Here is a 24913-nt window from a genome sequence, read left to right on the forward strand (position 1 = left end):
CTCTACATTTTTCCACCATTTTGAGAAATTTGTATCATATTTTTCTGTTCAGAAAGAAAGAAAGAAAGAAAGAAAGAAAGAAAGAAAAAAGGAAGAAAGAAAAGGAATATGGATAATAAAGCAAAAGAGAAAAATAGGGTATAAACAGAGAATGACTAAATAAATAAATAAGTCAATCTAAAAAAAAAAGAATGATAGGTAAAAACAAAAATGAAGAAAGAGAAGGATAGGTTTTGAAAACTGTGAAGTAAATTTATTACGTTCTTTTAGGCTGTTAAGAATGTTGTCATCGTAACAGAGCTGTAGTGATGCGAAATTATGTGGATGATGTAGAAGATGTTCATATGATGTTTGTCTTTTATTCACACATGTTGCGGTCTGAGAGCTCCTTAAAACACAAAGAAGAGCCGCTGATGAGTTTCGGATGTTTACGACTTCATCTAAAATAAAAATCATTTGTGGTTACAGTGGCTTTTCTGCCCAACATCATGCCAGCAGCCCTGACAACATCCTGACGAACAATGCAATTGTCTGAGCGTCTGTGTATGTGATATTTTCTGTGTGTGTTTGTGTGTGTGTGTGATTTATTATGCAGAAGTAAAAAAAAAAGAAAATAAAAGAACAGCCGAGAAGAGCGATGTTTAGTCTGTCAGTTAAAAACTATTAATTCAGATTCCAAAAATGTGAGCTAAGCCTATCTCAGACGGGTCGAGGGAAACCGCTCTGTGAAGAACAAAACCTTTGAAAAGTCGAAATCAATTTTTTTCCTGGGTGGGTGCAGCGAAACAAAATGCTTTGTGCGAGCTTGGAGAAGTGGATTCTTTCCAGTTTGAAAAAGCACACTGCCTAAATCTGCAGCGTGCACACTGTTTCTTTCTTTCTTTTTAAAAAGAAAAGTGAGCATGGACTCTCTACTGAGGTGCAACAAAGAAGATGATTATGTGAAGAAATCACAGAGCATGTTTTAAGCCTGGAAGCCTCTTCCTTCTTCTAGCCTCCAATCTTTTCCTCACTCTCTGTGACCTGGCCATGATCTTCCCAGCGAGGGTCGAAGGGAGAGAGAGAGAGAAATTCCCATGCCACGGGCAGTGGGACTGGCGCACCACCCAGGGGTATTTATAGCTGTGTGGTTCCGAAGGGCTGGGAGTGAGGGCATGAATGTTCTCCTTCCTATTCCCCTAGTGCACACGCTAGGCCCCACACGGGTTAGTAAATAAATACCCAAACACTGGCACTACCTCATATACCAATGGAGTCCTTATGCAAGAACATTAAAGCTAAAGAATAGGGTATTTAATACTCTAAGAAAGAAAGAAAATATTATCCTAAATCATTCACAATATACAGTTTTTCTGTAAATGTTTAAAAAATAAATAAAATCCCTGTAAAGTTTTTTTGTACAGCTATGTTCCCATGTTGAGAAATGTTGTCCCATAGCTGTACAAAACATGTGGGGTGCAATGCAGTAAAACATGTTGGGAACAATGCAGTAAATAATAAACATTTATCAAACATTTAGTGCAGTGGTGTTTAAATGTTTGAAGAAAAACATGGAAGTTATTTTGACTTCTACACCAATAAACTACTTAATAATGTATAATGTTCATATTATTAGTGAGCATTAGAGCTGCCAGATGAGGCATTTGTTTTACAGCTTATGGCTCTGCATAGACACAACAAAAGCCCTTCCTCCATTTTACATTGTGCCATTTCTTCTGTCATAATTTACCAGTTTGTTTTTATTTGATCTGATTTTATACATTTGTGTTGGCTTGCTTTTGTTCTTTTATATAATCTTTAATTAATGCCAGTTATTTAAAGGAATGGCTTTAATAAAATGTTCTCAATGGTTCTCCTGAACCCTGACCTAGTGAACTAGCATAAGGATGTGTTTTTTTCATCGAGACTCCAATGCGCTTCTATAATTGGCTCTACATAAGGGCGTCTGTTAAATGCTGTAAATGCAATAAAAATAAACATTTTTAACTTAGCCATATATATTCCAGATATAGAGAGTAATAAAACACTGATCAAGGCAAGGTTTACATTAGTTAGTCGGCTTGTGCCTGAGTTTGCCCAAACACCAACAAGTTGTGCTAAACAACTTGAACATCTGTCCTTCGACTTTCATTATAAGTGAGTTTCAAGTAAACAGATCTGCTTGTTTCGGTAAAAAGGAAAACTTTTCTTGCATGCAGAAATACTCTACAGATTCAGTGAACAGACATTAGACTGAAAATGTAGCATTACTTGAACCTTTAAAGAGGAAAACTGAATAAAAACAAGTGAAAGATAAAATAAAGGCAATAGGAAGGGCTAAAATAGAAGACAACTTCACCAGATCTTTTGGTTCTCCTGGAAATGTGGGTCACCTGCAGGCTCTGGCCTCGACCACTGAATTCGACTCATCTTTAGCCAAACGTTCACTGTATTCTTTTGTATTCTTCCCCATGCATGGGAATTCCAGAGCAAAGTTATTACTATGATGAAAACAGACACTATAAATACCGAAAGATATGATGAATATAACAGCACAGAACACTGGCAGCCATAATTAGAACAGGAAAAAAAAGGAGAAGAGAGAAAATGGAGATTGGGGAGGAGAGAAAGAAAAATGAGGCAAAGTGAGTGAAGTTTGATCTGTTTTTGCGTCGGCAGAGGGTTTTTTTTAACCAGGCAGAAAGTTAAACAGGAGAAATGGAGTTTTGAGAGAGTCATTTGGGAGCATGCTGTAGAAATGCAAATCCTCCATTTCTCTCTCTCTCTCTCTCTCTCTCTCTCTCTCTCACTACTTTTCAGCTGGGCTACGGTCTCTAATTTCAAGTAAAAAGCATTTGGGAGTTGTAAAAAGTATTGAAAGCTGAGTACACTTGCGACATGACAATCTGCCAGTCCGACTGTATTCAACTACACTATCAGTAAGTCAAAAATGGTATCCTATTTACAAAATGTTGGGAGTTTTGCCATTTTTATTCTAGCTGTGCCTGAAACCATTGTGGAAATTATCCAGTGCTGAATAACCACAATGCACTGCAGTGTGTGAGCATCAAAATGGGCACTGCCAAGGGCCTGTGAAACAGAGCCAGAAGGTCTGTGACTTTTTCTTATTTTGTTAAAAAAATAAATCATAACCTATATGATCATTTATGTTATTATATTTAGAGGTCAAAGCACCAAAATGAACTCAGACCTAATGTGTTCTTTCGGTGAAACGTTCAAGAATAGAAAATATCTATGGCTCAAAAAATATTCTTCAAAATATTATAAAAGAAAGTTCATAAAATAAATTTGCCCTGAGGGGCCCTGTGGAATTTATTTGGCAGTTAAAGGGGTCCCTGTGTTCAAAAAAGTTTTACCCTAGAACACCAATAATACACTTGTAGCTTTGTAGGACTTTAGGGAGTAGGTAATATATAATTTTGCACACAAGGTTTACTATATGGACAAAAGTATTGGCACACCTGACTTTTCCAGCCATATAAACCTCTTCCCCAAACTGTTACTACAAAGTTTGAGGCACACAATTATACCAGATTGCTTTAAAGACAAAAACATGAAGCATGAAATTGCCGATCTGCACAAAGGAAGTTCCATGAAGATATGAGTTGGCATGGGAGATCTTGAGTGGTCTACTATTGAGCTCAACCTCAACCCTACTAAACATCTTTGTAATGTATCAGATCTCTGACTGCACCCCAGGCCTCCTGTCCCTACATCAGTTCCTTTTTTATTTGTAGCTGAATGAGCACAAATCTAAACAGCCACACTCCAAAATCAAGTAGAACATTTTCCCAGAAATGTGGAGGTTATTATAATGGCAAATGAAGGCTGAATGTGGAATGGGATGTTCAAAAAGCACATGTGAATCTCATGGTCAGGTGTCCACAAACATTTTGTCCATATAGTGTACATTAAAGTCTCACTAATGCTAAGAATTGCAGATTCATAATGTTTTGCGTTAGTGGATTATTTGTATCTTAATTTTTATGGGGTTTTTTTGTAATGTAATCACTTACAGACAAGTTCATGTGATGAAATGGAGTTAAAGTTATTACCCCAAAATGTATTAATACCAGCAGTCCCCAACGCTTTCCTTCCTTTTGTACCACAACAGATTACAAATGTTCTATTTCTTAAAAAATAGCACAAACTTTTTTATTAATTTGCAGATTTATGCTTGTTTTGCCTCAACCTGCCTTACTTTTTTCTTTTTCGAATACAAGAAAATACACAGCTTGTCTTGTGACTAAGAAATCATTAACTGCACTCTCTTGAATTTACAGCTTGTTATAAAGTGCTAATACTGGAGGCTTCTTTTATACTTGTGACCTAATTCACTCTTCACTCCACAAAACTTCACCGTATGAATGATTAGATGTTTTTCTTTGTTAGAATAGAAACGATGCATTGCCTTCATGCTAATGCATTTACAATGCAGTTCCAGTTGCTGTTAATGAAAACAAATCACCTTGTTGCCAATCAGAATCGAGAATCCAACAGCGAAATGGTATTTATATAACTGATGCCAAAATGTTAGTGCGAAGCCGTGACAACCGTATTTGGAAGCATGTCAGCTTTTTTAATGGCCACTTGGCACAACAACCAAAAAGTTCTAAGAAAAGGTTTTGCACAAGAGGCTGCAAATTTGTTCCTGAAGAAAGCTTGTATTCTTCTCTTGCTCAGTCCCCTCCTGTGTACTAATGTCACTGTGTTGCTGTTGTTCCCCTCTTTATATTTTATTCCAGCCCTGGGACAGTCTGTCTCTCTTTTGGGCTGTCTATCCCTCACTTTCTATCTGGTCGTATTGCGTCACAAGTATTCCACAGTCCCTGGCCTCTGCTTTTTCATGCTTGTGGGAAAATAGCAGTTCATGTTTCCTAAGATGCTTCACACATTCCTCACTCTATCTACAGTTCAAATAGGTCTAACAAGTATGGGCAGAAATACAGTGCACAGAACAGGGCGGGAGTTTTTTAGGTTTACCTATTCAGCTTAATAGGGCACAAGATGGGAAAAATAATGCGTTACAGTTTTTCCTCTCTATGTGTACAGGGGTTGCCAAAAAAGGACCTTTCACATTTGTCGAGTTTGTTTAATACTCTCTGAGGTTGGCATAATCAATAAATCCAGGGGTCTAACATGCCAAAACCAGTGGAGCAAATTATGCACAAAGTTAAGCAAGAGCAAAAACTTGCTGTTAATAACACGAGCAGTTACTTCAATGTTCACAACAGCAAAAAAATAAATAAAAAATAAAAGAATACTGGAAAACACAAATTGCAATTGCAGATGGTCTGTTCAAAGCTTTGACCTCACTGAAAACTGAAGTGCAATTTGATGAGACAAATACGAGAGAGAATTTCAAGGTCAAAGTTAGAAGGCACAGTTTCAAAGGAGAAAAAAATGGAAGGAAAAAAAAGAGAACTTCTCAGCAGGGTCAGAAAATCTGGCGCTGACATCTTGCATCAATAAATCAGCAAGTTCTCTGGGTCCTGCTGCATGCCACACTGTCTGCTCCATACTGCTTACGTTACATTCCCACACTGCCATCAACCACACACACACACACACACACACACACACACACACACACACACACATACACACACTAATGTATGTATTATCAAGCAATGTTATGATTTATTATTCATTTATTATAATGCTTACTGAATCAAAATTAACCTTCCAATAAAGGGCACATGATTCTACTGATATGCACAAGCAGCCCAAGTAGTATTAGAGTGCCAAATTGGAGTAGCAAAAATGTGGACACTCAATAGGTCAAGGTCAAGGAGCACTCAAGATCTTCCACTGTATCCCATGTAAACCATATCTCCATGAATCTCGCTTTGTGCATGGGGTATTGCCATGTTGGAACAGGTTTGGGCCCCCCTATTCAAGTGAAAAGAAAATACAATGCCACTAGAAACCTTCTACAAGTGTGTGCTTCCAACTATGTCGAAAACAAACAAAACAAAAAAATAAATAAATAAATATATATATATATATATATATATATATATATATATATATATATATATATATATATATATATATATATATATATATACAGTACAGACCAAAGGTTTGGACACACCTTCTCATTCAAAGAGTTTTCTTTATTTTCATGACTATGAAAATTGTAGATTCACACTGAAGGCATCAAAACTATGAATTAACACGTGGAATTATATACATAACAAAAAAGTGTGAAACAACTGAAAATATGTCATATTGTAGGTTCTTCAAAGTAGCCGTCTTTTGCTTAGATTACTGCTTTCACACTCTTGGCATTCTCTTGATGCCTACTTTATATATATATGGCTGGAAAAAACAGGTGTCCTAATAATTTTGTTCATGCCAAGTTCTTAATTACTATATACATTGTACAACAACTCACTTTAGTTCCTATGTTCCTATTCATTATGTGTATGTATGTGTTACACAAACACATACATACATACACATAATGAATAGGAACAATGTATATAGTAATTAAGAAGCAATACATATTACACACACACACATACATACATACACATAATGAATAGGAACAATGTATATAGTAATTAAGAAGCAATACATATTACACACACACACATACATACATACACATAATGAATAGGAACAATGTATATAGTAATTAAGAAGCCATACATAGTAAACATATATAATGACTACAAGCCCTCAATGGTGAGTGTATATAGTAAATAACAAGCCGTAAGTATTGCTTGCATGTAGGAGGCCTTAATTAGAGAGTGTATATTTTCAATAAGAAGCAAAAACAGTGAATATGGAGACATTTAGAATGCTAATTTAAATATATAGGTACTACTTAAATAAAGATATATAAAACATTATTAATATCAGCACCAAGAAAACATTTACTTGCATAAATTAATAATTAAAAAAAGTAAACATGAAACAGGAAACTCTATGATAAAATTAATTAGGTGCCGGAAAACAGGATAACTCTGCTATGAATTGTCTGCAGAAAAGCTGCTCTTGTTCACCTGTTTCGCTGTTTCGGTAAAAGAACCAGGAAGAATTCAGAACAGGTAATTAGTCTTAGTGCAGATCATGCCGGAATGGATACAATGGTAAACTGTTAAATCATTTTTGGTTTGTTACCATGTCAATGCACTATTTTCATTCCAAGGATTGTCTAGGAAAAATATCTATGTAAAAAGTCTCTGAGGGGGAAACTGGTGGTGGGCAACCTCAACCTCATCCTTACAGCTGGGTGAGAACCATTACCACAGCTAAGTGCCACAAATTCAGCATTTTGCAAGCTCTGTTCCTTCTAAATCTTTAATGGCTGGAGGTCGAGTTGGGCCAATTAGAAATATCAAGCAGAACATTTCAAGGCTGGCACCCCAAGCTTCGGCCGGCCAAAAGATGTAAGAAGTAAAAGAAAAGTCATCAAATTAGTGACTGGAATTACTAATGAGTGGGTTTGGGTCTGGAAGTGTGCATGTGCTTGAGTGAGTGTGTCATGCATCTCTGGACTGTGTGCTGCTTAGCCTAAGGCAATATGCTAAGTCCCCGCACACATAATCATTTACCCCCCGTCATCACTGCAATTGAAATCAGGAGGTTTGGAGGGAGCCACATTGAGATTCAACACACAAGAAACATTATTTCATTACATACATTATGCATTCGGCATGAAAGAGAGAGCGTGCTAGTGCGGCTTGTGTGCGAATGTTTGTGTGGGTGTGGGAGAGAGCCAGGATCTTCATGTACAGCCAATATTTTGGAAACCATGTGGCATTGCAAGACGACTTTTTTTTTTTTTGCCGAAGGAAAATAAAGAGAGAGAGAGAGAGAGAGAGAGAGAGAGAGAGAGAGAGAGAGAGAGAGAGATATGCTGTGGAAATATATTCAGCTCATCTGGAATGCGTACTGAAATAGAGACGTGTAGGCTTATTACAGTACAATGCTAAATGGAAATGGAATAAAGACAGTCAGTCACACTGATAGGAAATAGGAATAGGAAAGTAAAGCCTTTATATGACATGGGGTTTTAAGAAGATGATGATGGGTTTGTAATAACATGGAATCTTATTCGTACGGTCAAATCTGATGTTAAAAGTATATGCAAATTCCACAATCTGTGTCCATAATAATCACTTCAGTCAAATCTGTACAGCCATGTTTACACATTAATGTGTATGCAGGAGGTTGCAAAGCCTTTTTCACTAGTTGACCAGTCAGCTAATTGTCTGTTCCACAGCTAAAGCAAAAACTGGACAAAAACTGAAAAGACTTCAATGTTTCTAGGCTAATATATTTGTGCATGAAAATCTCAAATTACACTTGGATTAAAAGCTATAGCCAAGCAACGAATTACATTTCCAGCTCTGATGCAAATAAACGATAAACTGTTAACGATTAAAGCAAATATCGAAACAATAAAGGTGTGCATCATATTATTACCTATTTAAGGAGCACTCATTTCATAAAATGCATGAGCTAGGAGCTTAGCTAAAATCGTTGCTCCTAAAAGTGTTGATTCTATGAATGAAATCGCTTTAAGGACTATAATGACGGAAGCTTTGCTCTTATATGACTTTCGTAAAAAGAAATCGAATATGGCTGCACTCCAAGTGGTCTTTCTTTGCAATAATAGCCTACATGATTTTTCATGAAGTTGGCATTTCAAGACATTTGCACTACTTTAAGAGCCAAAACTATCTCTTATGTAATCTGATATAGCGGTTTAGTAATGTAGGCATACAAATATTAACAATAACATCCTCAGGGGATTTTCATATTTGGCTTTGAGATCATATTTTATCACTCAATCTCAAATCCAAGCTAAAGCACAGAAACACTAAAGACAGGCAACTTGTGAGATGTTTTTGTTTGCTCTTGGCTATATATTGTATCTGTAGCTGCTCAACAGTTAGTCTTATTAATGTAGAAATGAAATCGTAATTTCTTGCTCATGCAAGAATCGGAAACCCAGATAGACCCATCTCTTACCAGATGTCAGCTGAGTAACTGTCCTGTTTTACTATGTAAAGCTTTCTTTAAAAAGCATTTCCTGCCTCCTTCCTTTTCCAGAGTTGTTAATTAGCTGAATTAGAGAACAACATGGCTCTTTGTGATCTCTGAACTGGAATCAATTTATAAAAGAAACCATTTCACCTCGGATTGAGTCACTCACAGTCTGCGTTCTGGTATGCTGACCTTTATCAGGCTGGGTAGAGCGGGTATCCAGCTGATGGCCTGCCGTAATGAAAACTCTTGACGTCAGACTCCAAAAATGCTGACTGACTTACAGCTGAACCCTTTTTCTCTTTGTGTGACGAACATGGAATACCTGACTAATTCTGAATCATTCAATTAGCCCTCAATTTATGTTCCCATTCTGACCCAAAGCCTCATTATCCTCCGTTGCACACATTTACCTCCCTGTAAATTGCGCTTGATAGAAAAGCCAAATAGTAAAAAGCAAAGCCAGAGACATTCCAGTCACACAAACCAGCTGATCATCGCCAGCCAAGGATCAGAAAGATTAGAAGAGAGAAATGAGAGCAAATAAAGAGTATTAGAGAGCAATATATAAAGCTAGGGGCCAAAAGCAGGAGATTATCATACATCCTGAGCGTCGCTGAGTCTCTAATAAAGTGAGCGACCGGTAAAGAGGCGCCTCCGCAAGTTCAGCTGATTCCTCTGGCCTTTTATACAGGCTTGTTGGCAGCAGCAGGAATGCACTCCGGCCTGACCCCGGGGCACTCATCCAATCAGTTCGCTATCTCCTGAAAGGCCCTCCATAATAGTGACATTTTTCCACCTCGTCAATAAGTGCTGAAAGACACCCTCCACCTGCTACTTGACCATTTAACTTCTTCCTGAAAAGCCTCTTTCTTTCTCTTTTTCTTTCTTTCTTCTTCCGTCTAGTTCTCGACTGAAATCGATAAAAGTGGAGCGAGGAATAAGGCCGGAGCAGGAGCTGTATTAACCAGAGAGCCTGGCACAGACTCGGCACGGATAAGAGTGGTTCAGGACCCTCAGCATCTCAGGAATAAGTGTGTAGGAGCCCTGCGCTTGCTTCTTAAATGCGGTGCATATTACATGAGTTGAGCATCACTGACGTAGGTTATGGTCTGAAGCACGTATGTGAGGAGTATAGTAACAGCGCGGATTCAAGAAAGGGTGAGTAGGCGTGTACTATATTTATTTATTTTTTGTTGCTGGAGTTTTGTAATAAATAATTCAATTCTTTTTTTTCTTTTTTTTTTCCTGAAATTAGATGTATTATTCCCTCATGTTGCCATTATTTGGCTATGGCTCGTGTTTTGTTAGTCACAAAATGCTGTGTAGATCACTGCTACGTACAAGTAGTATACTAATGCTAGTTTAGTATAGTGATACAATATTTCCTAGAAAGTATAATCATATACATGGCTGTAATTTTAATAATATTTTTTATTATTATTAATAAATTATAATTAACTGTAAGTTTTTTTTCCACAACACCTATGTAGGTTATGAATCTAAGAGGAAAAGCTTATTGTCTGGTCTAAAATAAATGAAATATACAATTGGTCTCATGCTGTTGAAATAATCAGCAACAACATGGTGGGATGAAGCAGTATTTCCTTTTTCAAGCTGGTTATCCTCCTATAAAAGAATGCTAGGGATTATATTTTATATATAAAATATACAGCAAACACATTTTTCTCTTTGTCTCGCATGCAGTACATAAAAATGCACAAAAAAAGAAACTAAGAAACCGCGAAACTCCTCTTGAAAAGAGGAAAAGTCCTGACACTGGAGACTCCTTTCAAAAAATATTAAATTGACATCCCCTTACTGAAAACATTAGCATATCAATGATTACACATTGATTACTTAAATGATGGTGTGAGTGTGTTTGTGTGCTGCATCTGCCAGACAAGTCCCCAGAGTTGTTACTAGAGTAATGATACCGTTATAGGAAAAGTGTGTGAAGTGTAATTGTACTACTGTCAAAACTGCTGTAATAGATAATGAATCAATGAACCACAAATTGAACAGTGTGACAGCAACTCGAGACGTTGATGTCCCACAAGCCATACAAGCCAGTTTAAGCTAAAAACATGGAGTGGGTACATCTCTGACATGCTGCTAAATAAACATCTAAGACTAGCCGCATGCACCTATACAGTATGTCTCCATTTTGTTTTTCCAGATAAGCACTTGGCCATCATGTGTTTGCCCGTAGCGTTCACACCTCATCACTTGTGCTCGGTGATTGGCAATAATGGCAGGAGTGTGAGAACAAAATGTCTTCCGAGGGCTGAGGAGGGGGAGAGGACTAGTGCAGCACATTCAGCAAGTTAGGTTGCGGCGCTTGCTGAAATGCGCGCTACGCCGTTTTCGTTTAGATCCACCGGCTGAGCTCAAATTGATTTCTGTGTGAGCCGTGTCTGTCTAGCACTCTGACAGAATAAACAAAATGGCCTCTTATGCAAGCTCTGTTCTGGGAGGAGCGAGGAGGGAATAAAGGAAATTATAGGACAGAGAGAATCATTCATTGCAACAACAGACAAACTGATTCATAGATCACAGTATACAGCAGATCAGTCTCCTCAAATTCAACCGATTTCTCTGGCTTTTTAGGCTAAAAGAAGGCTAAAGAGTCATTCATTAAACAAAACGTGACCACAGTGTTATTAGTTGGCTACATACTTTCCTAGTCTTTCCAAGAACTTCAACTCTCCAGTCCTGAGAGATCTGGATATTGCTAAGTCAGCATGTAAGTCTCTGAGCTACTGGTTGAAGGTTGTCTGTCCTTTTATGCCCTTGGCTCTCTTTGGCATCCTTTGACCTTTTGCTATGCATGTTACTTTGGATAAAAGCATTAGCCAAATAAGTAAATGTAAATCAGATAGTTTGCTTAGTTAAAATGACATTGAAAATGAGACTGTCTGAACTTATGAACTTGTAATTTTGGAGGAAAAGGCTCCAGGTTTTTTTGCTGGGAGACCACTTTTGCCATATGACATCAGAGTTTGAAAATCTCACACATTTATGAAAACATGGTGAATCAACACTCTGGTGAAGGTGGTCTACCAACATGACCTTTCCATCCTGTGCTATCATAGCTGCTCATAACAAGCAGGATTTTTCAGCAGTCACATCCTTTGAGGGAACAAGGTCATACATTTGGCTCACAGTTCCTTACAACTCTGGCAGAACCCACACTGTACTAGAGCTTGATAAGGACTGATCTAGAGATGAGGTGGTCAGTGTAAAGAATGGCAAGAAATAGCTAGACATAACAGAGTACTGATAACCACGTTACATCTCTCGGATATGATTGTTTATACACATCGTGTATCTTTGGGCTGTGGATGAAGTAACACACCTGATTGCTTCTGTGTTATGACTCAGGTTATTCGTTGTGATTTGAGCCACCTGCTGTGAACTTTGAGGAATGTGTTGTGCTGCTCATTTTCTTGAGGTAAACTGGAAGTGAGACCTGACTACAAAAGTCATGGTAATTCTTTCCCAACAATAACTATTTTGGGGTCAATGTCAAACTTTCTACATTTTTGTATCGCTGTGTTTTCATTTTTCTGATTAAAACTGCACATATATGCTTTAGCAGATTATTTTCACTTTACACTGTTAGGTTCACGTGTGTAAGAAAGTAAGTGCAAGAACAAAAAATGGTCTAGAACATATATAGAATCCTTTCTATTCTCTATAGAGAAGTACCATTTGCTTATAAGCACCAGTTCCCAGGCACCAGAGGAAGAGCCAGGGGAAATGTAAACAGGCCTGTTGGGTTTTGGGGAGCTCCAGAGGGCCACAGAGGGCAGCGACGATGCCATGCAACAGCGGTGTGTGTTGCATTGTGTGCAGCAAGTGATAGCAGGCAGGAGGATGCGACATGACAGCGGCTCATTAAGAACCTGGCACTGCCTGCCGCTTTGCTAATTTATGCAAATTAGGATTGTAGGCTCGTGGGAAGACTGGAGTAGATGGGGAGGAGGGTGCATGGTGTCACAGTTTGGCTGGTAGCCAAAAAGCGAGGGCTGAAAATGGTTAAACCACAGACGTCGTGGCGCAACGGCGCCGATTTGTTGGGCAGGGAAGTTCGTCAGAGTGACTCGGGAGATGGAAGCCATGCCGGCACAATACTTACAGCCTGGCAAGGCGGGCACATGGGCAGCCAATCAGGAACGCGATGTCTCCTCAAACCCGGCTGAATGGCATCGGCCCTCCCCTCGCTCGGCTCGCTCTCCCATTTTTCCCCCACTGCCACAGCTCCGCAGCTGCCCGGGATGGTTTTATAAACATTTTGCCAGCAGATCAATAGCCATATTGATCAACCATTGTGAGAGTGATCTGTCTAAAACCCCCAGCAGCCTGCAGCTCCAAGAGAGGGAGGAGCAAAAGAGAGAGAGAGGCTGCAGAGAGGATGAAGAAAGGAAAAGAGTCAGAGAGAGCAAGAGAGAGAGAGAGAGAGAGAGAGAGAGAGAGAGAGAGAGAGGAAAAGAGAGAGAGAGAGAGAAGCTGTAGCCACAGATAGAGAAAGAGGTAGTGGGGAGAGAAGGGGAGAGCCAGATGGAAATAGAGAGCTGAAGGTGAGCAAGTGGACGGCGAGGAACGGGAGCGGCGGCAGAAACCGCATTCGCGCCGAAACACATTCTAATCGCTTTCTCGTTAAGCAAGCAGAGGGAGGGGCGGCTAATGAGTTCGCTGTAAGTATGAGAGGTAATTGATGGAGGAGAGAGAGAGAGAGAGAGAGAGAGAGAGAGAGAGAGAGAGAGAGAGTCAGAATGGGCAAGAGAGCTAATATCTGAGCTAATGGAGATGAACGTGGGTCTGGCCTGGTAAGTTAATGTGCATGTGTGTGCATGTACATAACGTGTGTATGCGTATGTATGTGAATGGGGGAGGTGCAGGTGACTAACATGCACCGCTGAGAGGAGATGGTGCGGCGCGATTAATTCTGATTGCTTTGTAATTATAATTATAATCTATTCTCTCCAGGAAAATGCCAACGGTTGGTCGAAACAAAGCCTCGTTCGGGAAAAATGTCATACAGCGATGTCTTGTGGATGCGAAGGCCCTGAAAGAGAATTCATTCAACGGAATTCAATGGAATTTGGACACATGTTAGAAAATTAGGACTATTGTCTTGTGGATGTACTAACATGGGATTTTGTACAATTTACCTGAGGATCACAGTGGATAAAAAAGATGGATATTAATATGAAACCAATGGACATAACAAGACCTCAGGTGAAGGAATTTATTCGAATGGAGCCCTCTAGCTGTGTTTGGATTTTTGGGACAAATTCCCAAAGAAGGGATCATTTGGATATGATGGTTACATGAAAACAGGAGTTGCACAAAATGATAGATCTCTTGATTAGGGAGATCCAGACTGGCATGCCACTCTTGCCCTCACATGGCTGAGGTGTGTGTGTGTGTGTGTGTGTGTGTGTGTGTGTGTGTGTGAGTGTTTGTGGGGTGGGGGGGTGTTTGTCATGCCAGCGAGCCCATGGGAGGGCCGTATTGATCCAGCTCTTGGAGTAGTCCTGCTTCATCACGAGTTCATGTCTGGACATTACATAGACAATTGATACGAGACTTGGACATAATCTGATTGGCGAATAAATGAAATTCTGAAGACTTATGGAAAGTAGTGTGGCCTATGAGACAACATACACACACAATTATACACATACACCCACACACATATACACACACAGACTAAACTGTGCATTGTTTTATATATAAAAAAACAGATATACAGAAAACACATCAGGCTGAAACATATTTGAGAAGATGACTACAATGTTATTATTACAACGTATTAAGACTGCAGATCAGACTCAGCCAACTCCTCAGAGCATATACTACACAAATTTAACTTAATAATAACCAGTGCTATATCACTGACTATTAGCTACTATGGTTGGGTATTTATAACTTGTAGTATTTATTCTAACACACAAAAACGAGTTTATCTGAGATTTGCGTTTCGCACAGTTGACTTGACACATCATTAACGTTGCTGTTAAAACGATCCACGGCAGATTTAGCATCTAAGGGCTGAATAATGAGCACGGGGGAAATCAATGAATTGTTTCATAAACCTTAACTAGTCAATAAATTAAGGCAATTAGTACGAACAAAAAGCAGAAGGAAACGCAAGGCTCCCCTGAGACACGAACGGGTGCATGCTTTGAAAGGCAACGGGCATTAGCAGGCTGAGGTTGTGCCACGATTATGTAGAAGAAAAAAGACGAGGAAAGAAAGACAGAAAAAGCAAATTATGAATCACAGGAAGGGAAGAGAAATGAAGATTATAGGTGTTTGTGTGTATTATTAGGAGTGATAAAACAATGTATGACTGCTTTGGGAAAAGGTCCACGGGTAAAAACGCTACACAAATAAAATCGGAATGTATTCGTTACACGTCCCGAAAACGAAATTTAAATCAAAGAAACCTTTCATCTAATAACTAATCACCTAGCTTACTAAACAAATGGTAATAAATTAATAAACAGCAAATCAATAAATGTTTTTTAGGCAATCATAAATTGTAAAGTAAATTCCTCTAAATCTGTAGAATCTCATCTTATTTCCAAGTTACACCTAGAGGTTTGAACTTGTGTTAGAGAGTTGCATATTTGAAACATGTGGACAACTGGACTGAGTTGGACAGAGTCTGGCAAAATCTTCTCTTGTATCATTTTAACTTGAACTTAAAACAAATTTCCTATAGCAGTACTCCTAATAGCAGTGCAGCTACAAATCAATCTAGTACATGATCCTTCTTTTTTAACACTGTTATTATCCAAAAAAAAAAAAGTTTTTATTTAGGTGTTTATTTCATATTTACACAAGGATGTCCATGTCAACACTTTCAGAGAAAAAACAATAACTATTCCAAATTCTTTACAACGAAAATCCTTTTTTTTGGCGATCTCTTGTTCACATGGTGAGCAACACTGTATTTTTTTCCATCTTATTAAGTTCAAGAGAGAGGAATAGTAAGAAGTGGTGAAGGACCAAACTGGTGTTTATAGATGCTACAACATAAGTGACAACAACATCAGGAATTGACTTTTTTTATGGACAATCTACAACATTAATTGTGGCTATAAATGGTGAAAACATACAACGTGCCTTACTTGAATACATTTAAAATATATAGCGTTTTTGACAAATTGTTCTGGTATAAGAGGAAAAAAAAATTCTGGGGTGTAACTCATGTCAACACCAAATGACCTGTTGTTGACGATTTTCCAATTACTGCACGTTTTGGAGTGTTTCATTTTTCATTCATTTCATTTTCAGTGCATATTTCAGAATTTGATCAAAGTTGGAAACAAGTATCCCTGGTCTGCACAGAAACAGAAAGTGTGTCTTTGTGTCAGTTTACATACCGGCAGGCCACAAGACAGCTGAAGGTCCACGGTGCTGAAGTGTCTTCTCTCTCGAATCCAGTCCTGGAAGAGAGAGAGAGAGAGAGAGAGAGAGAGAGAGAGAGAGAGAGAGAGAGAGAGAGAGATAGTCATGTCAGTTTCACACACTTTTATAATATATGAATGACTGAGACCTCTGTTGAGCTGCATAGTGTGACATATCGCCTACATAGCCCCTTCATATCTTTAATCCTTTCTAAAGAATTTCCAAAAATGTCAACTGTCATAAAGACTTTGGCATTAAGTTTGTTATACAATTTTCAGGTGTTTTGATAATGCACTCATAATCATCAGAGTGACATAGTCTAGCTGGCTATGATTATTCAAAGAGTATATGAATCCTTATGACATGTTATAACTATGTTACAGCTATGCTGTAGTATAATGCCCTTATATGCCTTCACATAAAGTAAGGTAGGTTGTAAAGTAAATATTTTGATTATTAAAGATCATTAGCTATTAAGATCAATGCTGTGATATTGACATAACAGAGTTAGGTGTCTATATTTTTGTGCTCATGATTTAGTTATTTAGATCTTTGTTGCATATTACATTGTCACAACAACCTTATTTTTGTTATTAATGTTTTTGTTTTAATCACATATCGACACAATATGCTCTATAAAATCACTGCTAAGACACTTCTATGATATGTATATTTTTCTGTTTTTTTAAGTAGTGTTTTTTATTTGACAGGTTATAAGATTGTTATGAATTATGAATATATGATATACTTAAAACTAGTTTTATTTTACTGTTAGTTATTATATTATAACACAGCCCAGTGTCACCTTGTGAATCAGGTGTAATGTCATCTGATTCGGGATAAAACTGGTTAAAGTATTCTTTATGAGAACTTCTGGAATAAGGTTTATAAATGTTGTGTCGGTTGATGTCAGGCATCATGATGGGCTTGCATCTGTGTTATGAAGCCTTAATGAACATTGTCCTTCATGAAATCCTTCATTCGTTTTCACATTGCATGACTCATAATATTGTGTTCTTTTACTAAAATTTGTAGGCACTTCGGTAATGTTGGATGTGTTCTGCAATGACGCAACATTTGCGTGTCACCGTGCTTGCTTTTGGCCCCGTGCCAGGGCCCTGAGCCAGTTTTTTCTCACCCCCCCTTTTTGTTGCCCTCAGGCCATATGCTTGGAGTTATTGTTTTCACTGCCACACAATTAGCAGCACTACAGATTTATTTAGTCCTGCTCTAATGCGCCGTAATTACCTCCAGGCCTCAAACAAGTCCCGCCCCCCTTTCTCCTTCCCTTGTACACATGTTCAAATGCACTCTCTCACTCGATGCCAGTCGCAGGCCAGCGTGATTCAGCAGAAGCAAAGTGCCAGTACAGAAATGGATGGAGGGAACAGGGAGGGAGGAGAATGACTAGAGGTGCAGGCTTTTGTGGATCAGCACATTTTAAGAGATCTTCAGGGGCCTGTTGGCTGAGTGGCTCGTTCGTATGGGGAGGAAAAGGGCAAACGCAGGGCTGTTACACTTTTATAGAAATGCTTTGTGGGAAAAACACCCCTGACACACACCTCAGCGCTGCAACCTTGTTTGTCATCGGGCTCAGGGGGACGCGCCGGACCCTCGCCTGACGGTGAGCAATGACCTGAGAGGGTGGCTGTTAGAGACACACAGCAACCCTGGCTCTGTTAATACTGTAGTGCACGCTGGGAAATGGTGTCATGTTTGTTGCACAATGTCCTGCTAGCATGCACAGAATTAAATATGCAAACAAATAGACCCGATACACATCAAAAATGCTGTATTTTTGTTTCTAATTTCAGTTTTCCATCCACGGTGGGTATACTTCCATTTTTTTGCAATCCAAATTAATTTGATTTGAATGCAGACTCAAAAAGCACTATTTATATGTGTCTTTAATATTGCAAGTTGTTTCAAATATCCATGTCCATGTATTACATATATTCTGACTTTACCAAACCTATAAACCACTGCACTGTGCATATATACATGGTATCTTTTTTAAAGATGATTCAGAAATTAATCTGATTTAAGCCTTTACATAGCAAATGTTTTCATATTTACCAGATCATCTTAGAATCACTTAAAATCCGATTGAAATTTCATTCTGATGGTGTTTATATAAAGCGTTTCAGTCCAATTGCACTATTAGGGTTAGGGTTAGGATTGGGGTGAGGGTGAGGTATGATGTAAACATACCTAGTTAAATGCAACAATGGCAGAAAAGGCATTCAGGCATCTGCACAGGGTGTCTGACCAATGACCTTTCTGTCATTTCAATTTGAAAACAATCCTTATTCAAATCCTAACCCTAAAATGTCCTTCAATTTATCCTATCCCTCTCTCTAGCCAAACCCCTATTATAACTCTAATCTAACCCTGTCCCGATTCCTATTCTATCCATATTCCTAACATATTCTATCATCATCACTGCTCTAACATGAAATACATTTTTCACAAGAAATTCAAATTTCATAATGCAGAAAACAGCATCACGATTGGTTTCTCCATGTCAGGTTGTCTTGTGGAGATCACAACATTAAAAGAAATGCATGTCTTCAGATGGAGTGGATTTTAGGGGTCGAAACAGCAAAAAAGATTTAGAAGAACATTGTCAAATCCATTCATACAAATGGGACATGATCATAAGGAAAATTATTATCTCTAATTTAATTATTATATATTATGTATTATTACATAAATACTATGCAAGACATACATACTTTATCATAGCAATGATTTTTTTTAAATAAAAAATGTAACAATTATGCTGATATACAAAATGACAACTTTTGTGATTCTAGTTTTGTATTGTTTTTTGTTTTGTTTTATAGTTTTCTATCGTTTTTTTCAGTGTTTTTTTCCCCACTATTGGTTGAACCCAATCTAAAAACACTGCAGCACAAAAATGAGCTAAGCATCACATTGAACTCTACAACTGCCAACTGCCAGGGTGAGGTATGATGAAATTTATTTTGGCCTTTTAGTATGTTCGATGTATTTATGAAGAAAACCAAAGATTTAGCAGAAACAGCTCTCTGGCTGGATACCGACATATTTTCCTTCCAGTCTTTCAAAAAAAAGTTCTGTCTAATTTATGGCTTGAAAAATGTGGAGATGAAGAAACCATGAAGTTGAGCAAATGTTACAGAAGGTTCTGGTTTTGCTTGTGATGATGCCATTTGTTATGCACTCTGCATGCTAATACAAAGGTTTCATCATGTTTTACCACAGCTCTGTAGATTGCTCTTGATTCCAATTGGTCAAAAGCTATCGATTTGTTTTCTATAACAGCAGCTCTCACAATAGAGGAAATGGATTAACATTAATATGTTATTGTTTCTATATTACCAGCTCAGGATGTGCACAGCAGATCCACAAATCTACAAAAGCAGGTGTAAAAACAATCGTGTCATTATTGTGGTGGAAACGTTTTCTTTACGAAAATGTTTATGGAACAATAACATTGAAAGAAGTTTCCAGTGTCAGTGCTTTTAAAGATTTACATATATAGCTATAACTTCTTTTCAGGCTATGGAAATAAAAACAGAGACTGGTAGGGAATGACTTACAGCTGCTTTAATGTAAATGATAATTCACTATGTGGATGTTCAACAGCAGTACACAGCAATAAATGGATCAAATGTACAACACGTACTTTTAATCAATATAAAGTTGTAATTATTGTTCTAATCAATCAGCAGCCGCTGCATCACTGATTATTTTTCTGATAGCATGATGCAGTATGTTTTATCATTTATTATCCTTCTCCTCATCATGATCAACAATTTCTTTTTACATAACAGTAAGGATTTTAGTAACCTAATGTTGTTGAAAAAATCTGTTTCTTTTTTTTAATGAATACAAATAATAAATAAATAAAGCCTGATAACGAACCTTGCCCCTAACCCTATCCATAACTGGAAAAAAAAGAATAAACGTGACTATTATATGAAATGTCACTATTACAGTTCTGAGCATTAAAATGTTTTTGGATTTCCTTTTGCCCTTGGTTTATTATTATGGCATTTAATATTTAGTGTAACAAAATAAATAAATAAACAAATAAATTAAAATAAAAAAATGAAAAAAGCTCAAGGTCAAAGGCAAGTTCAGGAGCATGTGCATATCACATTAATATTCATCTAACAGCTCCATCAATCTGTTTCATTCAGACTCAGCAGAAGGAGGAGGAGGAGGAGGAGGAGGAGGAGGAGGAGGCAAGGTAAAGGGTCAAAAGGGACAAAGGAAACATGAATATAAAAAATTTGTAAAATTTGGAGGGTTTTTTTGTACCACGGTTTAAGGTAAAAAAAGGCGTTTTTTACTTTACTCACTACTGTAACATAAAACTGAATTAGATTTTGTGATCTGTCCATGCTGTCATTTGATATTCATAAGCAATTACAAAAACTGGAATATTCTTCGCCTGCACTGAGAGTGAGAGAAGCCTGGCATTGAGGAGAATCAAATTAAACCAGCGCCTCAATTTTATCTCCGAGGCACGGGCTCCGTCTCTCCCCCCCAGCCAATCACGAGCCCCTGAGTTCACCTTTGACCTGTTTCATCGCAATATGACTGCCATTATGCTGCCGAAAATTAGAAGCGTCCCACTATTGTCTGGCCTCGGGAAGGGGACGGAGGTTATTTAAAGATAAATGCTTCAGTGTCCATGCGGAGAACAGCAATCAGCCTCGAAACAAGAATCCAACTGAGACACTCGTGTGTGTGTGTGTGTGTGTGTGTGTGTGTCTGGTTATAGAGCATGCCCTTCTATTTAAAACTACACACTTTACACTTATCACCCTAAAGATTATTCATTTATTGTGCAGGTTTTTATTTTTTTATACAACAAAACATGTTTGCAACTACTGAAGAACTCTTTTTAAAGGTGTTAGCTAGTGATTATAGTCAATAAGTAATACAAAAAATACACAAATATAAAATTAAAAAGACAAAATGACAACTGGAGAAAGCTGCAAATATCTTTAAATAGAGAAGAAAAAAAATCCATTTTATTTTAATTACATGAGGCCACATCTTTTGCAAAGTTGTGAGTGACAGCTAGATTTTGTTCGATTTGTCTGAGAACATGAGAAAAGGTCCCACCCACAAACTTTGCAAAGTGACATTTTTTAATTAATATGTAAAAACATCCATAAAGACAAAGTATAATGTAAAAAAAATACTGTGTAAAATACTATGTAAAATATTATAGTATTAATTACAAATACATAGAAAAAATAAGAGCAATACAGCAAATATATACTTGAAAAGCATATATATATATATATATATATATATATATATATATATATATATATATATATATATATATATATATATATAGGCCAGGTGTACGCCATAAATAGAGATATATAACATCAGTACTTTGTTTATTATAATGCATGCACTGTTCTAGTGAGAGAGTGAGAGAGCGAGAGAGAGAGAGCACAGGACACTAGCTGCTTTAAATACTATATTTTCATGATTGCTTCTTTCTCCCCATTTCCTGTCCATTGTGCACTGGGATTGCATTGTGTGCGGTGTCTCCTCTGGGGTGGGGGTTCGGGGGTTCGGTGCCCCGAAAAAGGCCACCCCTCTGGGAGATAGGAGCTGGGAGCGGCCCCCATCTTTTATTAATCAGGGGACCCCACGCCACTCTCCACGCTTATCACTTTTAACAGCTAGCCTCGGATGGAGATGGGGCACGGACTGCAACGAAGGGAGGGAGGAATGGAGGAAAGGAGGGAGGGGTGCATCTCTATTCCACCTCGCTAGCAGAGCAGACCATCAATGCGTGTATGTGTGTACGGGTTTATGTGTGTATGTGTGTGTGTATGGATGTATGGGGGGGCAGAGCTATCAAAAGTCCCCTCGTCACAAAGCTTTCGGCCTGAATCACAATACAGCAAATTACCTTCTGCTGACAAGAAAAAATGAGAGAGGCCCCCGTATGGAAAAAAAAAGCAGCAGGATTGTCAAGAAGAGGTGACACATTGATTGCTTAGTATGCGCATCCTGCAAGCTGGCCGCTGTTCTTGTCTTCCTCCTCTATATATATGTAGAAGAGGAGCAGGCCAGCACACAACGTGAAAGAAAAGATGAGAAATTGAAATGCCACGTTTTATTGGGGGGCCTCCGTCTCAAGCCAGGCACGTGCATGTGCACAAACACACATATACACACACACACACACACACACACACACACACACACACAAACACAAACACACAATAACACATTCACTGCTGTATTCATATCTATCTGGAGTGTTTCTGTTTACATCTGCATTTGCTAAATATATTTAGATACAATGCAAAAGCATTGGAAACCATAAATGTATAATTCCCTTTCTTCCAATAATATTGCAAATACACAAATTTGTTTACTTTTCCGTCTGAACATCTGTGAGTTTAAAAAAAAACATTGTTATGTGCTTTAAGACAAGTTGTAGCCAAAAACACACAGTTACAGTTTAAAATTAAACAAATCTAATCCCTATTATACCTATTGTAATATCTGATACAACTGGCTGCAAACTTCTGTTGCTGAGGTTTAAAAAACAAGTCATGGTGTAAAATACCAGCGAGTCATATAGCCCAAAGTACCTCCAATCTGGTACTAAGATCTTTTTAATACCTAAAACAACCATCTACAAACCTGTGTTGAGATGTATGAATTAGACATGTGATGGTGGTGTAACTACAAGTCACGTTATAGTTAATGTTACTATAAAATGCCAATGGATCCTATAGCAAAATGTGAAGAATCCAATCTAATACTGATACTAAAAATGACATCCACCATAACACACGATACAAGGTTCTGTTACTGTTATATAAATTGCATCAAGAATGGATCAGAAAAATGTCTAGTCGAATACTAGTCCAAAAACAGACATCCGTTTAGTGTCTGCACTGTTTTTGAAGGGTTTTCTGAAATTGAATCCAATATAAATCTGATCCAGTACTGATCTAAAAACACACACCAATTGTCTGTAGGCTTTAGTTGCTTTTGGTTTTTGAAGCATCAATGGCATGATGGTCATTAACACATGTATCTGAGACATGTTCCAGAAGATGAGATTGGAAACGATGTACAATTTAAGCAGAAAATGATCTGAAAGCTGGCATCTGTTCAGAACATGAAATGACTATCTACTAACTTTTGGTAAGGGTTTGTGAAAGTGGCCTAATCTTACCCTATAAAATACCCGAAGATTGAACGGGGAAAAAGCCAGGTACAATCTGTAACTGATCTAGCAAGTCACAACTGTATTGTCCTTGAATTCTTTTTTTTTTTTTATGTGACCAGCCACATGTCCTCACAAGATCCACCATCATCATAAAAACTGATACATAAACAAGCCCAAAAATATAAAGATGACTGGATGTGGATTTAAAGTTAATGTATTGATGTACACCAAATGATTTTTTATTTTATTCTTTCTTTTTATTATTTTTTTCATGTTGTACCTTTTGTTGTTTTCCCTGTCCTGGACCTTCACCTCCCTCCTCCTTTCTCTCATGTATGTCATGGCTCAGATGAATCAGCGTCAGCGTTGTTGAGAGCACTTACTGTCAACCCCAGCGCCCCGGGCCACGCCACTGATGGACACAAACTATAAAATATCACCCCCCTGGGGAGGCATCGCTCAAGTCCTGCCCCACAGCCCCGAGGTGAGGAACCCTTTCTCTTTCTTTCTGTCGCTCTCTCACTGTCTGTGCATCTGTTTTTTCGACTACATATGTGCAGACCTTGTGTTTTGTGACCGTTCAAAGGCGTAACTGGAGGTTTCTGTGAAACAAAAGCGTAGCCAAATGTCAGAGGATAACCATTTCCTTTTCTTTGCACCCTTGGGGAGACAGATTGGGGGATAAAGAAGTAGAAGATGAAGATGAAGAAGAAGATGAAGAAGAAGACTTGCAGACAGGGTGTTCTGAAAATACCTTTTTGGTGAAGATACACTAGAGGGATCACCACCTTCAGACCTGTGATTTCTCTTGTACAGCTTATACAGCTACTAAACATGAATCACAGCTGGAACACTTTTGTCAGCAAAAAAAAGGGGGGCAAATAAAAAATGTGAAAGTTCTTTTCAATTGAAATCAACTGGCTGATTTGCCTTGCAAACTTCGGGTTTGAAATGAAATTTTGGTTCAGTTCAGCCGCTTTGGTTGTGCCGATTTGTCATTTCTTCCAGAACACACATGACCTAAAATGCTAATTTGTTTTAAAGTGCTCATGTTAGCAATGTGAGGCGCTAGCATGAGCATACTTCCTGACTCGACTATAAATTATTCTATAAAAAAAGAGAAAGAGGCCATGTTCAGACAGCGAGTTTAGATTAGGTTGTATAACTATATATTACTCAGTCCTTTTACTTTTTGCGGCTGTCAAGTTAGGGATTTCTCAGCTCTAGGTTTCTGGGTTCCTCTGAGTCTGTTTCCTTTGGTTCCCTGGTTTCCTC

At 38.1% G+C, this 24913-nt stretch overlaps 1 protein-coding gene across 1 annotated transcript in view; it reads right to left on the reverse strand.

The window, feature by feature from the left end:
• The window catches only part of zfhx3b (zinc finger homeobox 3b), a 237870-nt gene that overhangs the window by 173414 nt on the left and 39543 nt on the right, over positions 1–24913 (reverse strand). Inside the window, exon 3 of the mRNA XM_046856876.1 lies at positions 16404–16466. The gene's annotated coding sequence lies outside the window, so the exon portion shown is untranslated. The remainder of the gene's footprint in view (positions 1–16403; positions 16467–24913) is intronic.

This window comes from Silurus meridionalis, chromosome 9 (assembly GCF_014805685.1).
Source record: "Silurus meridionalis isolate SWU-2019-XX chromosome 9, ASM1480568v1, whole genome shotgun sequence".
Lineage (NCBI taxonomy): Eukaryota > Metazoa > Chordata > Actinopteri > Siluriformes > Siluridae > Silurus > Silurus meridionalis.